This window comes from Lepeophtheirus salmonis, chromosome 11 (assembly GCF_016086655.4).
Source record: "Lepeophtheirus salmonis chromosome 11, UVic_Lsal_1.4, whole genome shotgun sequence".
NCBI lineage: Eukaryota > Metazoa > Arthropoda > Copepoda > Siphonostomatoida > Caligidae > Lepeophtheirus > Lepeophtheirus salmonis.
Window position 1 is genome coordinate 16,083,863 of NC_052141.2, and position 12,830 is coordinate 16,096,692.

Below are 12,830 nucleotides of genomic sequence, written 5' to 3' on the forward strand. Positions count from 1 at the left end.
TTTTGCGAGGGTTGATAGAGCGTACAAAACATAAAGCTTTCCCTATGGGTAACTAGGGAATTAATATTTATAGAAAACAACAATTAAATTAGAAATCAGCCTTAAATAATTGTACACTCTTTTACACAATGAATTGTTTACCATGTTTTACAAAATACATACCAGGGAAGTATTATGCAAGTTGTTTTTTTTGTTTTTTATTATTGGTCAGATGTAGTTGTACTGATTAAGTATAAGTAAATATTATAGTTCTACATTTACTGCATCTAACCAAGGAATCTTCTTTGAACTCCATATACAAAAAGTATATATCATTTTCCAGATACGACCAGGGCGCAAACCTACGCACATTGAGCTACATCCTTCCATACTAGTTTTATTTATTACCCATTTCCCAAAAATGTAGCACAAAATTATAATCAATCTTAAAAAACAAAAACAGGAATCCCACTCCGCAAGGATATAGGCATAAATTACTATCATCTCGATCGTCAATTCTACTCCGAGTCCAAAAATGACCTACATTTATAGATCAGTAACAAATTTTCAGTGTCCCACATGTGGAATTACTGTTATTTAATCTCTTCAAGAATAAAATAGATTTAGAAATTTAAAAAAATACTATTCAGCTTACAACTACCAAAAGTTTACGAGTGATGTCACAGACATATCCTCTGAAGATATTATTCCCCTTGAGTCGTAAAAAAACAAAGTAGAAGCTACATTTAGAGATATATTTTGCATTTAAGAAAACATAGAAAATGGGAAAAGGAATTGTTCCTCATGGAGGAAAATGTTTGACTTCCTATTATGAAATTTTAAAGATTCTAGATGTGTAAACCTACTTAGTTATTAGCTCCAGTATGAACAGACAACCTTGGCTTTAATAATATGGAAGCAAATTCCGCAAAAAATCCAATGATTTCCTCTGCGTTATTTATGAGCACATTCACCCATAATTACGCAGTACTTAGAAGTTCTCTCCTCAAAAACGAATCAATAATGTTAAAAGCTTGAGAAAATAGAAAACATTGTATAACCTGCCAAAAAAAAAAAAAAAAAAAAAAACTCGCACGCTAAAAAATGCTTAGGATTTACAACCAAATATAAATATACTCCCCTTTTATATATATTTTTTTAAATGAGGCGATTAGTGTAGACACTTTTGTTACTAAACCTTATCTAAAGTATCATTGATTATTTTTTGTTTTATATTATACACTTCCCTTTTTTATATGAGCTTTCGGGTTAGTTTATTATTGATGAAATCCGAGTAATATTTAATGAATAAAAATCAAATTATTTTGCTCTTTTTAAGTTTGAAAACTTGAAAGTTTGGGATATATCTATAACACTAGGAGGAGATTAAATGCATTTTTAAAACAATTTACACCAAATACAGGTAATAATACTTTCTTCAGAAAGAGAAGTTAACTTCACAACTACCTATTTAGTAGTCTTGGGGTTCGGCCTGGAAATCCTACACCGATCTGAGACCATTACATTTTTTGTTGGACCAAATTAGTTCGGTCCAACAAAAAAGCTCGGTCTGAACCGGTCTCATATAATAATTCGGTCTAGTTCGGTCTCAAAAAAAATCAGTCTAGAACAATTTTGCAGATGAATTGTTTATAACATGACATCATATGGTTTTTCAAGTACAATGACGTTATACAAAGTTTAAACAATGATAGCACGCATTAATTTTGATCCCGTTGTCTCTTAAATGTATACAGTATTTGTTTTAGAATTTATCGTGTACTTTTGAGATTTAAAAAAGAAAAAAATGAATGACAGTTGGTCTAGAAGAAAAAAATTGGTCTCTCATAATATATGAGACCAAAACAATTGGTCCATAAAGCGAGACCGAATTGGTCTACAAAGTGATTCTAAAAAAATTGGTCCACGGCCTAAACCGAAAAATCGGTCTAGAAAAAATCACTTTAGACCAAACTGAAAAAAAAATCCATGCTGGACCGAATCTCAACACTACTATTTAGTGATGAACAAAAAAGTAGAAAGAGCAAACGCAACGCCCTTTTTCCTTTTCTAATTTTTATAAGTTGTTTGTTCATTACAAAAATGCCATCCTTAACCATAATTTATTTGTATTCAATCTGGGAAATGAACTGATATATAGCTACATAGATAAATAAATAAAAAAACCTCCATAATACACATAACCAATATAAAGAATACTCTTTATTGTATTTGCATGGGGTGCACCAGCTATCTGTGCCGCGAAAATATTTTTTTTTTCAACCGCAGTTTTCTCTCCAACCTGTTATCAAATTTAAAAAAATATAACTCCATTCTGAAAACTTCTAACCTCAATTACAGTCTATATACGAGGCCGAAAGTACAAACAGGCCTTTCCTACTTGGCCCCTTAGCAAATCCTGGAATTATTTCTTGATCCCACTGATCATTTGGTGTTGGAGGGGTTCATTTGGTTTGTCGTTTCGATTGCGCCCCACACAAAAAAAAAAAATCAATTGGATCCGGCGAGTTTACAGGCTAAAAGACCAGCAGGATAAGTCAGTCAAAATTGTCTTAGAACCATTTGAGATTTTTGCTGTTGCATCAAAATCATCTTTAGAGGTCTTAAATTCCATTCTATCCTTGAAAACGAACGTTTCACTGAATCCCAGAGATCGAACAATAGTTATGCTGCCGCTCCTAGAACGGGGTTCCAAGGAGAGCTCCGTGCCTTTTCCAAATATTTGGGACAACGAATTCGTCAATTGATTAAAAAACAATTCGAACTATAGCAAATCAGAACAAGCTATCCTACAAAAAAAAAATCAGTTTCCTTAATTCCTTCGTGTCCCCAAAAGAGCATCCCAAAGAGGTGGCATGGATAAATTTTGTAAATATATGCAAAACGTGAACATTATTTGTATGGTCAATACATTAATAGCGTAATTTAAACTCGCAGTTAAAATCAAGTAGAAATATATCGGTGGCCAAATGTTAATTGACATAAATTGTCCTTCATTTGTGTTGGTAATCTAAGTTTTTCATAAAAATAGAAATCAATTTGCTCAATGTTTTGCCACTCAGTGCATGAAAAGTGGAACTTTTCCGTTAAAAAATGAATGTGACGTCAATCCAAACCCTCTATTCTAACATATTACTCAGCTTGTAGAATAGATAAAGAAGGGATCTGTGTAAAGAAAGAAAAAATACTTAATTTAACCATTAGCAAAGATGCGTGTGCTCTATATTATTTTTGTACGGGGCCAACTGTTATTATTTATTCCACTCTATTATGCAAATTTTGGGAGGTTAAGTGTCATTTTTGAAAATTTTCCAAAGTGCAATGCTCTAGAACACATAATTAGCTATCGATTGCTAAGAAAAATGTTGTCTTTTTCGCCACCATGAGCACACAGAACGATAAGAGGATTGAGATAGCAGCCCTCCTCTGCACGGGAGTTTCCCAAAAGTACAGAGGAAGACGATTTACAATGTCTTTCATGGATGGGAGACGTTGTAGATCGTATTGTTGGAGACCCCAATCTGCTCCCGATGTCCTTCTGGGACAAACTGGAGCACTCCTCCCCTCCTCCAAAAAAATGTATAGATTTATCCTGCAGACACCCTTGTACACTGTCATGATGGCGGAAAAGAAGGCACTTTGTAAGAAAGTTTGGAAGGATGTTGGAATGCCACCTGGCGGCAGGCCACAAGTCAATCATATTACTGCTGCAAAAGTTTTGGTACTTCTTCTTGGTTGTATGGACTTCTTAATATTGAAGGCAGTCCGGATAGAGATGCCAAAAGTCTTTGCAGCCTTCTCGACACTGACACCCACGCGGAGTAAATTAGAAACACGTTGCCTATTTTTATTGTTGCTCCTACATTTTTACATATAGAGACCCGGAATAAAAGCTAAACGGGTTTATTTTTGCTTCAGCGCTGTAATTTAGTTGTTGTTTTTTTCCATAATAAAACCTCCTAATTAAATGTTAATGCAAGTTTTGGGTTCCACTCTGCAGATAATGTCTGTTAAAATGGCTGCCATATTATTTCGATCCATTTTTTCTTTTGTTTAGGACAAACGGATGAAAAATACTATACAAATGACCATGTCATTTGAAAAAAAAACTTATACGCAACGTTTTTTTTTGTTTTTTTTAATATTAAATATTGAGAAGCCTTATAAATGTAGTTTTATAACAAAACCATAAATTACTAGGGACTAACACAAATATCACTTACATTTAATAATTAGTATATATTTATTTGATAATGTTATTTTGAGATAGTCATCTAAAAATGTTGCAATTAACCTGTAACTTTATATTGTAATATTTTAATTGCTTTATTAATAAATTAAAGGAGCCATTTATTTTACAGCCTTGTAAAAACGTAATGGTATGGCAGAGATAAAGTTCATTATTACGTGAAAAGAAACGCAGGTGAGTAACTTGCCTCTATTTTGGTAAATATCAAATTGGAAATTACCAGCAGGTCTGTCAACTGACTGTCATGACTACTTACACCCTTTAGATAATCAGGGAAGGTCTAAACAATGACAAACAGACTTTCACTGGGTGGCCATGTGTACAGAATGGTGTGTCTTTCCACAGATTGTATTCAGTTCATCGTGTGCAGTCCATTCGGCTGACTGTTGATCATAATCTGGATTGTAGTGATGAAGCCACATTTTATCCATAGTCACATATCGTATTAAAAACTCGTATTTATTAAGGATGAATTTCACTATAAAATCCTCCAAATCATGGACAAGTGGTTGCTTTTGATGGATTGTGAGCTCTTGCGGCACCCCCTATCTACAGAGCTTTGCATGTCTAAATATTCATGCAGGATATGTCCAACACGTTACTTATAGTCCAAGAGCCTGCCACGGAAGATTTCACCCCATAAGGTACAAGGCCCCCTGACATTACATATGTCACCTAGAACATTGTTTTTTATTTTTTTTTGTTCAGCCTGACCGCCCCCGTAGAGTCTCAGCCATGCCAATCAACTTCACTTTACGGCTATTCAAAATTATTTTGTGGCCTTTTTTGATAGTTTCGTCGGTAACTGCTTCTTTCAGACATCCACATTGTGTATTGTTTTCGAAACTCATTTATCCTCGTTTAAATTTAGCAAAGCATTTTTTAACGGTCGATTTCGCTGGTCCAGAGTCAAAATAATATTTATCAAGCTAGTCTTAGCTTCAACAGAACTTTTCTTTCACCAAATAACAGTGATTGATGAACAAACGAAATTCTTTACTATCCATATTTAATAACAATAACAAAAGTTGCTTAACTGACAATGCTTTATCTCATGGACTAATTGACCGACAGCTGACAAATTTGTATACATATCATTTGATGGATGGTACTAATTAGATGATTAACAGGTATCGTTTGAAGGTTGGTACTAACTAGTTGATTAACTAATGATAAACTATGAAATTTAATTCAAGTGTCACCACCTATGTGTCAGTCTACGAACTTTTCAGACACTCTAATAATCCCTCGCCCCATAATATATATTTTACTGCCCTGAATGAATGATTTTTTATTTTTTTTCGAATTATGCTTTTTTTTCCAGAAAAATTTGGTACGTCTTCAAAATTGTGCGCTCTTTCAAATATTCAAAGCAGAATCGGTTTTAAATGAATCTCTTACAGATGGTTCAGACTGTGTCCGTTCATTTCGGCAAGTATCATCTAAAAAATATTCATTTGAGAAAGCTTATTTTCAGCTTCCTTCGTTTCAGTGACATTTTCATATACTAAACAATACAAGATGAATGACGTCATTATTAAACATTATCACTCACCAAAGCTGTGTTCAAAATCAAATAGAATAAATCTAGGAGGAGAGACTAAGGTCATATCGAAATTAGTATCAACCCCGCAAGATTCTGTCGGTAGATGAATTTACAAAACTTATTCAGTAGAATAGGATATAAAAGGCTTATATCGATAGATACTTGTGGAGTAGGATTTAAAAAAAAAGGTTTAAGCATTATCCGATCATTTTTGCTGTCAAATGTTATGCCATTTTGACTAAATGTATATTGTCCTTTCGAGGAAAAGGCTTCAAGGGAGTTGGAACATATCTTTTAGAACGCTCCTTTATCACTCTGTTATCTTCATCGAATGAAGAATATTCAACATTCTTAAAAGACAAAATAATTTAAAGATAGTTCTCATCAATGATGAAAATCGTGTGTATATAATAGACATGTTCAAAAAAAACAAAAATCTATATGGTAACCCTGACAATTTGAATATTTTTTTTGGAGGAGAGAAAGAATAATGATCATGACGTTTCATTAGATCAGCTACATTCACCTGTGACAGGAGAGGAAAGTGAGAAGGAAATAAACAAGGATATTACCAAGAATTACTCCGATGTTGATCCTCAATTCCACTCTGAGTCCAACAAGGACTTACAACTATCATTCGGCAACAAATCTTCAAGTTTACTCTCCGTCTTTTATCAGCACATAACATTGTTCAATCAGGTTTCGAATATAATTCAATTTGTAGAAAAATAAGTTCACTACTCAGGAATCAAATAATAATGACAACAGAGGAGGGAAAGAAAATTCCTACTTCAGATTTCCAATTCCAAAAAAAAAAACGAGCTAGCTATAAGATTCACAGGATTTACATTACTAGTCCCACATAGTCTAAGGAGACTAAAAGAGACTTTTTTTAAGTCTCTTTTTTAAAGAAAAATGTCACTGAAATCCACGACGTTGAAAAAAGCTTGTGTATTGGGTGTGGGATTCAGAAACTTTTTTGGGGGGGGGGGGTAAGCCCCTTATAAAGGGGCTAACGACGCCCCTCCACGTAAATATCTAATCGGTTTTTATCCTTTTATCTATAATTACAATTTTGAATTTAATAGGCTAATTCCTATTCTAATTGCTAAAATACCAGTAAGTTCTACAAAATCGAAATGTTGTAGAACAAAATGAGTTTTAAAATGGGGATTTTACCCAATTTTATGTACTAAAGTTAAATTTAAGCATTTCAAATGTGTTTTAAAGCATTTTACGTCTAAAAGTACGGCAGATTTTTTTTTTTTTTTTGGATAGCGTCCATTATAAAAGCTGATATATAGATAAAACTAAATAACGAGTAAAAAAAAGGTACAAGATCGCATAAAATGGTCATGCTCACATTGGTTTTGAGGGCATTGTCATTTTTATTGTCATAAAATGTCTAGACAGACTATTTGTAAGCTAAAAAACAAACAGTTTAAATTAAAATCTACAAAATGACCCTCCATAAAGTCCATTCTTAATAATAATAAGAGTCTGATTAATTTTTTTATTGAGGGTTTCATAAAGTATGTACAAATGAGATAACAAATATTAGAAGGATTGCGTAAAAAAAAAATAACATAAATAAAATTTTTAGTTTATAATTATCCCTCTCCTAAAAAAACCTACCTAATCATTATACAATTATTACAGAGCAATAGGAATGACAGATACTATAGCAAGAACCGAAACAAGGATAAAGTATAAGAAGTAATTCACCATTAAAAAATGGTTTTGAAATGTTTTGGAAAGAAAATAAAAAAATAATAAATTTTTTGAAAGAAAATTTCAAAAGCCCCCATATCTGTTGAGAAAAAAATTCAAAAAATATATTTCCAATATAATATTTTTCAAAATTTAGATACTAAATACACAAAAATGGAATCTGGTGTAAAAAAATTCAACAATTCAAAATTGTTCACTGAGTGTAGGAAACAAGTTATTTGAGGGGTTGAACAAGGTTTAGGGAGAAGATAATGGCTACAATTGGGCTGCCAAACTCAGGATTGTCTATTGTTAGATACCTAGGTGGTAGTATGGAGGGAACCCCAGTCAAGAAGCTGTTAAAATAGGCTTCATTTATGGCTTCAGAGCTTTCAAATTAGCCTGAAGGGTTATTTTAAGGAAATTTTTGTATCCAGCTGACTGTGTATACCTGATCTTTCTGTCTTTTCCACCTCTTGAGTTTAGTGAAAGTATTTTGAATGATACTATGATTAAAAATATTAAATTTCTGTACTTTCCTGGGATTTTTTTTTTCAGTGGGAAAGACTAGTATCTTCAACATATCTTATTGTGACTGATCCTCACTTTGCATGTGAGGTCATAGTGTGATCTACATTACCTAGAGTTTTCATTTTCTTAGTTGGTTTCATATTTTCATTCCAATATAACAAAATATCTTCCAATGGTTCTGAATTTTTGGGTTCATTCCCTGTTAGAGGCGTTCAACGCATCAACTTCATCCAAAGCCACTATTTTTCACCTATTTTTCGAAGACCAATCATTACTTGTCTATTTATCTGTACAAAAAAAAAATCCTGTTCGACGGCTTTGCCGTCCGTCCCAGGTGAGTGACTTCCTTTTTGATTTTCCCAATCATTTGAGACATTTTTTGATTCAATTCCTTTTGGTTTTGAAAATTCAAAGTTATAATCTTGATCTGTTACTCTATCCTCAACGACATTTTTCCCTTCTTTCTCTTGACATATTTTTTATCAAGTTCTTTGACAAATTCTGACAATTTTACATGGTAGATGATCAAAACATCGGCAGACAAAATGTCGAATAGACAAAACGTCGACCGGAAAATATTACATTTCAAAAAAAGAAAAACAGTTTCTACGACATTTCACTCCAGACATTTCCCGTCCGAGATATTTACACCATCACCCCAACATAAACTAACAGTAAGGAACCCTTACAAACCCCCATTTATACCTCAAACTATACCTGGGGCTATTTTGGGCACCGCCGCACCCCAAAATGAGATGAAACCCACTGCTGTTAATTAAATTACTTTTAAGGACACCTCTCAATACCCAATTTATTCTACAAAAATTAATAGTTATAACGTTAATACATATTAAATATTTTCATTTATTCTATTGTTTTCATATCCATAGAAAATTGGAAATATGCCGTACCCGAAAACAACCCCAACATTTGGGGGTAAATAAGGGTTGTGAGGGACTCTTAGTGGTTGCTTAAATAGTGGAGGTAGATTTCATTCCGTTTTGGGACACGGTGGTACTCGAAAATAGCCCCAACATTCTGGTTGTATAAGGGGTTGGGAGGGGCCCTTAAAGATAGTGTATATAGGGTGTTAGGGGTATGTTTGAGGTGGGATATATCGCAACACCATTGGCCCTATTTTATATTCAACGGTCGACGTTTTGTCGATTCGATGTTTAGTCTATTCAACGTTTTGTCCACACACCTATTTGGATCGTTTTTTTTTTGCAAAATGAACTGTCATAAAGGATTTTGCACATGTTATAAGCTGACAGGGATAACTGATTCGGGTCTTGAACCCCTTTATGGGAAGAAAAACCAGTATCTCACACGTCGGGACTAAACTCAAAACAAAGTTTTCATTCCTTAGATCCTTTATCCTTCCATTATGGAAGACACTTGCTTTTCCTTGGTTCACAATTGTTCCATATTTCTCGATTTATCTTTTATTTACATCTTCATGGGGTGAATCAATGGTAACATTTTTCTCTTAAAGAACCGAATTTCGGGAAGCGTTGAGCTTTTAGCCTCCGTACAATTCCTTTGATATCACAACACAACAAAATAAAATTATTCTCTTCAATTTTTTTTTTTTTTTTTAATATGATGGGATAGCTAATTAATACTTCAGCCTCTCAAGCGCTCATTAACACAAACAAATAAACATATGTCTTATTATTGCCCATGTTCCCCGCTTGCTTTTTTCAGCAAAAGATGGCCAAGTATATTTTGAAAATGTGGTGTACAAAATTGTGCATAGAGACTTGGATTGAATTAGATATATTTAATTAATAATTATGGGTTTCAAGTGTTGTGCCCTGGCGGCAAGCAAGTCTACAATAACCGTAAAAAGGACCTTGATGTGAGTTTTTATCGATTTCCACTGAAGAATCCTAAAATTGTTGCTAAATGCCAAGTAAATATCGATTTGGACAAAACCTCCAGAACTAAATTACTGATCATCCACATGACAACGCAAAAAGAGTTTTCCTCTTCATCGAAACAGCGTACAACTTTAAAACTATATATAGGATCATTCCAAGTGAAATCAATAAATAAAAAAAAGAACATTTTTGACAGTAGCGTATTTTAATATTAGTTAAAAACTCAAAAATCCAAAATTTCATCTTTTTTTTCTCCTCCGGTTCAGGATTTAGAGGCTTCTAAAGTTTCACCCTCGACACCATCTACCCTATTTTTAAATCGCTTTACTTTAAATGTTTTTGGAGATATCGATTAATATTTAATAGATAATTGTTTTATTCTTTTGTTGTATTTTTTTGTATAATCCAACAAAATGAGTTTTTACCCATAAGTTCACGAGGTAATTATTTTAACTTCAAAAAATATGTAACATTTTTAATTTCACTCAATGTTTATATATTAATTTTTAATATATCATAAGCATATACAATAAGTTTTAGAGATGCATTCGATTCCACTTAATTACTACATGCTAAAAACGAAGCATATACAGTGGAAAAACTCGAGTATAATATTTAGTATATAATATATTCAGAAATATACTCTACCTATGTACACATTTTGATCAAATTTTATTATGATGCTACAAAAATACGGGTCTTGTCAAAAGTGACATTTTAAATATGGATTTCACTGAAATTAAAGAATTGGTGACGAGGACATCTCCAATTCTGAAATCATACTGACTGACTGGAAACATCTCCAATTCTGAAATCAAACTGACTGACTGGAAGCCTTACGAATTGGAGACAATTACATTTATTGGTGATAGCAGACTTCTATACTTACCTGCTGGATGTATTGTATTTTCTCTCAAGAAAAAAGTCCAGTGTATATCTCGGAGAAGATGTCTAACCTTAAAAGATACTCTTCCAGATATATTATAATCAGATTTGATATTACATAATTATAAGTGGAATTGTCGATGTTTGAACCAAATTGAAAAGAACTAGAGATTCTTTTCAAATGTTTAGTACTGGACAAAATCATTAATCCAGAAGAAACTATTTCCACATATAAAACTGGACTTGTTTTTGTCACAACGCAGCAGTGCCCAACACTTGAGTAGAGTATCGCTATGATTCGAACTAAGTCATATTTGCTCTCTTATAAATTCTAAATGAATATTCATCTAATATATCTAAAAGAGACTCTTGAATATTAACGGAGTTTTGTTGGTCTAAGTTAGTTGTGTTTCAAAAATGCTAAAATATTAACAACTTGAGAAAAATTTCTAATTTTTCCATAAGAGGAAATTTGAATAATTTTTTGGTTTGGAATTTTTAAATGTCCATATTTCCTTGATAAAGTAATATTTTTTTTTATAGATAGACTGAATTCTATACAAGGAAAGTCTTTTAAGAGGTTTTTTTAAACAAAGATAGAACTTTGGACAATGTGGAAGGTAATGCATATTAATTTTCCGATCAAGAGTGATCATGAAAAAATTATTTAGTTTCAGTGCCCGAGACAAGTGTTTTCTGCTACAATGGATAGAATTATCAAAGAACAAGATAATTGAGCTCTGATTGTAGAATCAATATGTGAAAACGGTCACTATTTCAACAATTTCTTGAATATTATATCCTACAAAAGGTTTAACTTGTTCGCGAAAAATCATACATCAGAAATTAACAGCAAAGGGCATTCTTCAAAGAAAAGAAAAAATCTTTAAAAAAATATGCAAAAAAAAAAAGAAAAAGCTACAATCAAATTAAAAGTGAATATTTATTGAGTCCCTAATACTTATAGTTATATATGAAACTAAAATATTAACATCATATGGTAAAAAAAAACAGACTAATTATTTAAGTATGTTTTAAAATGGGCCAGTATATAAAAATATACATAATGACTTCAATTTGTTGTATGTACCATGAATATTATTCTCTAATTGAATTTGTCTGTAAAATTATAAATTCAATTTTTTTAAATAATATTAAGTACATAATCCTCGCACAAATCCTTAAATGGAGGAAACAATTATTATGCAGTTTGGACTTTATCGAACATCCCTTTAGTTCATCATCCATCTGAAGCACACTAAGATCATGAATTAATTCATGAATAGATTAAAGATCACGATTCAAAACGATATGAGCTCTTCTATTTCTTAGTCCATGGTTACTAAAGAGGAATACTCTGAGGGTTGAGCTTCTTTACGATCATCATCTAAAACATTAAATGGGGATGAGAGCCAGTCGAACGTCATTTAGGAGTCCTTCACGAATAAAGAAGCAAACAGAGATAAGGAGATGGATTCCTCTTGGCAAACGAACTAGCTCATGAATCCATGAGACAGATTCACATATAAAAAGTCGATAAGTCCAATAATTAATTAGATTATTACCTATAGTTTTTATTTGTTTTTTTCACGTTATACAGTTTTCCTTGCCACGTAGACATACTAAAGATGATTTTTTATATCAATCTATGTATTTTCTGAAAATAACTCCATGTATATAGTATATCTCCCTGGGATAGTACGTCATATAATTTTATATGTCCCAGGTTTAGGGCATCTTTTATGAAGGCTAGTTTTTTCATTCCTTTCCAGTTGACAGGGGCGTTAATTTCAAATTATTTTTTTTTATCCAAAAAATGTAACTTTTGAACAAGGTGGGCCCAAAAAAATATATAATCCTGCGGACGTCGCTAGTATTCCTTAGCTTAATACCTAAGACATATTTTACTACTGAAAAAGGTATTTTTGCAATGGGTCATTTTAATATGTAATTAACTCAGCCTTTACATAAATTAGTAGCAATACCTTTGGAATGTGGCAAAATAAGTACATAATTAACAATTGAA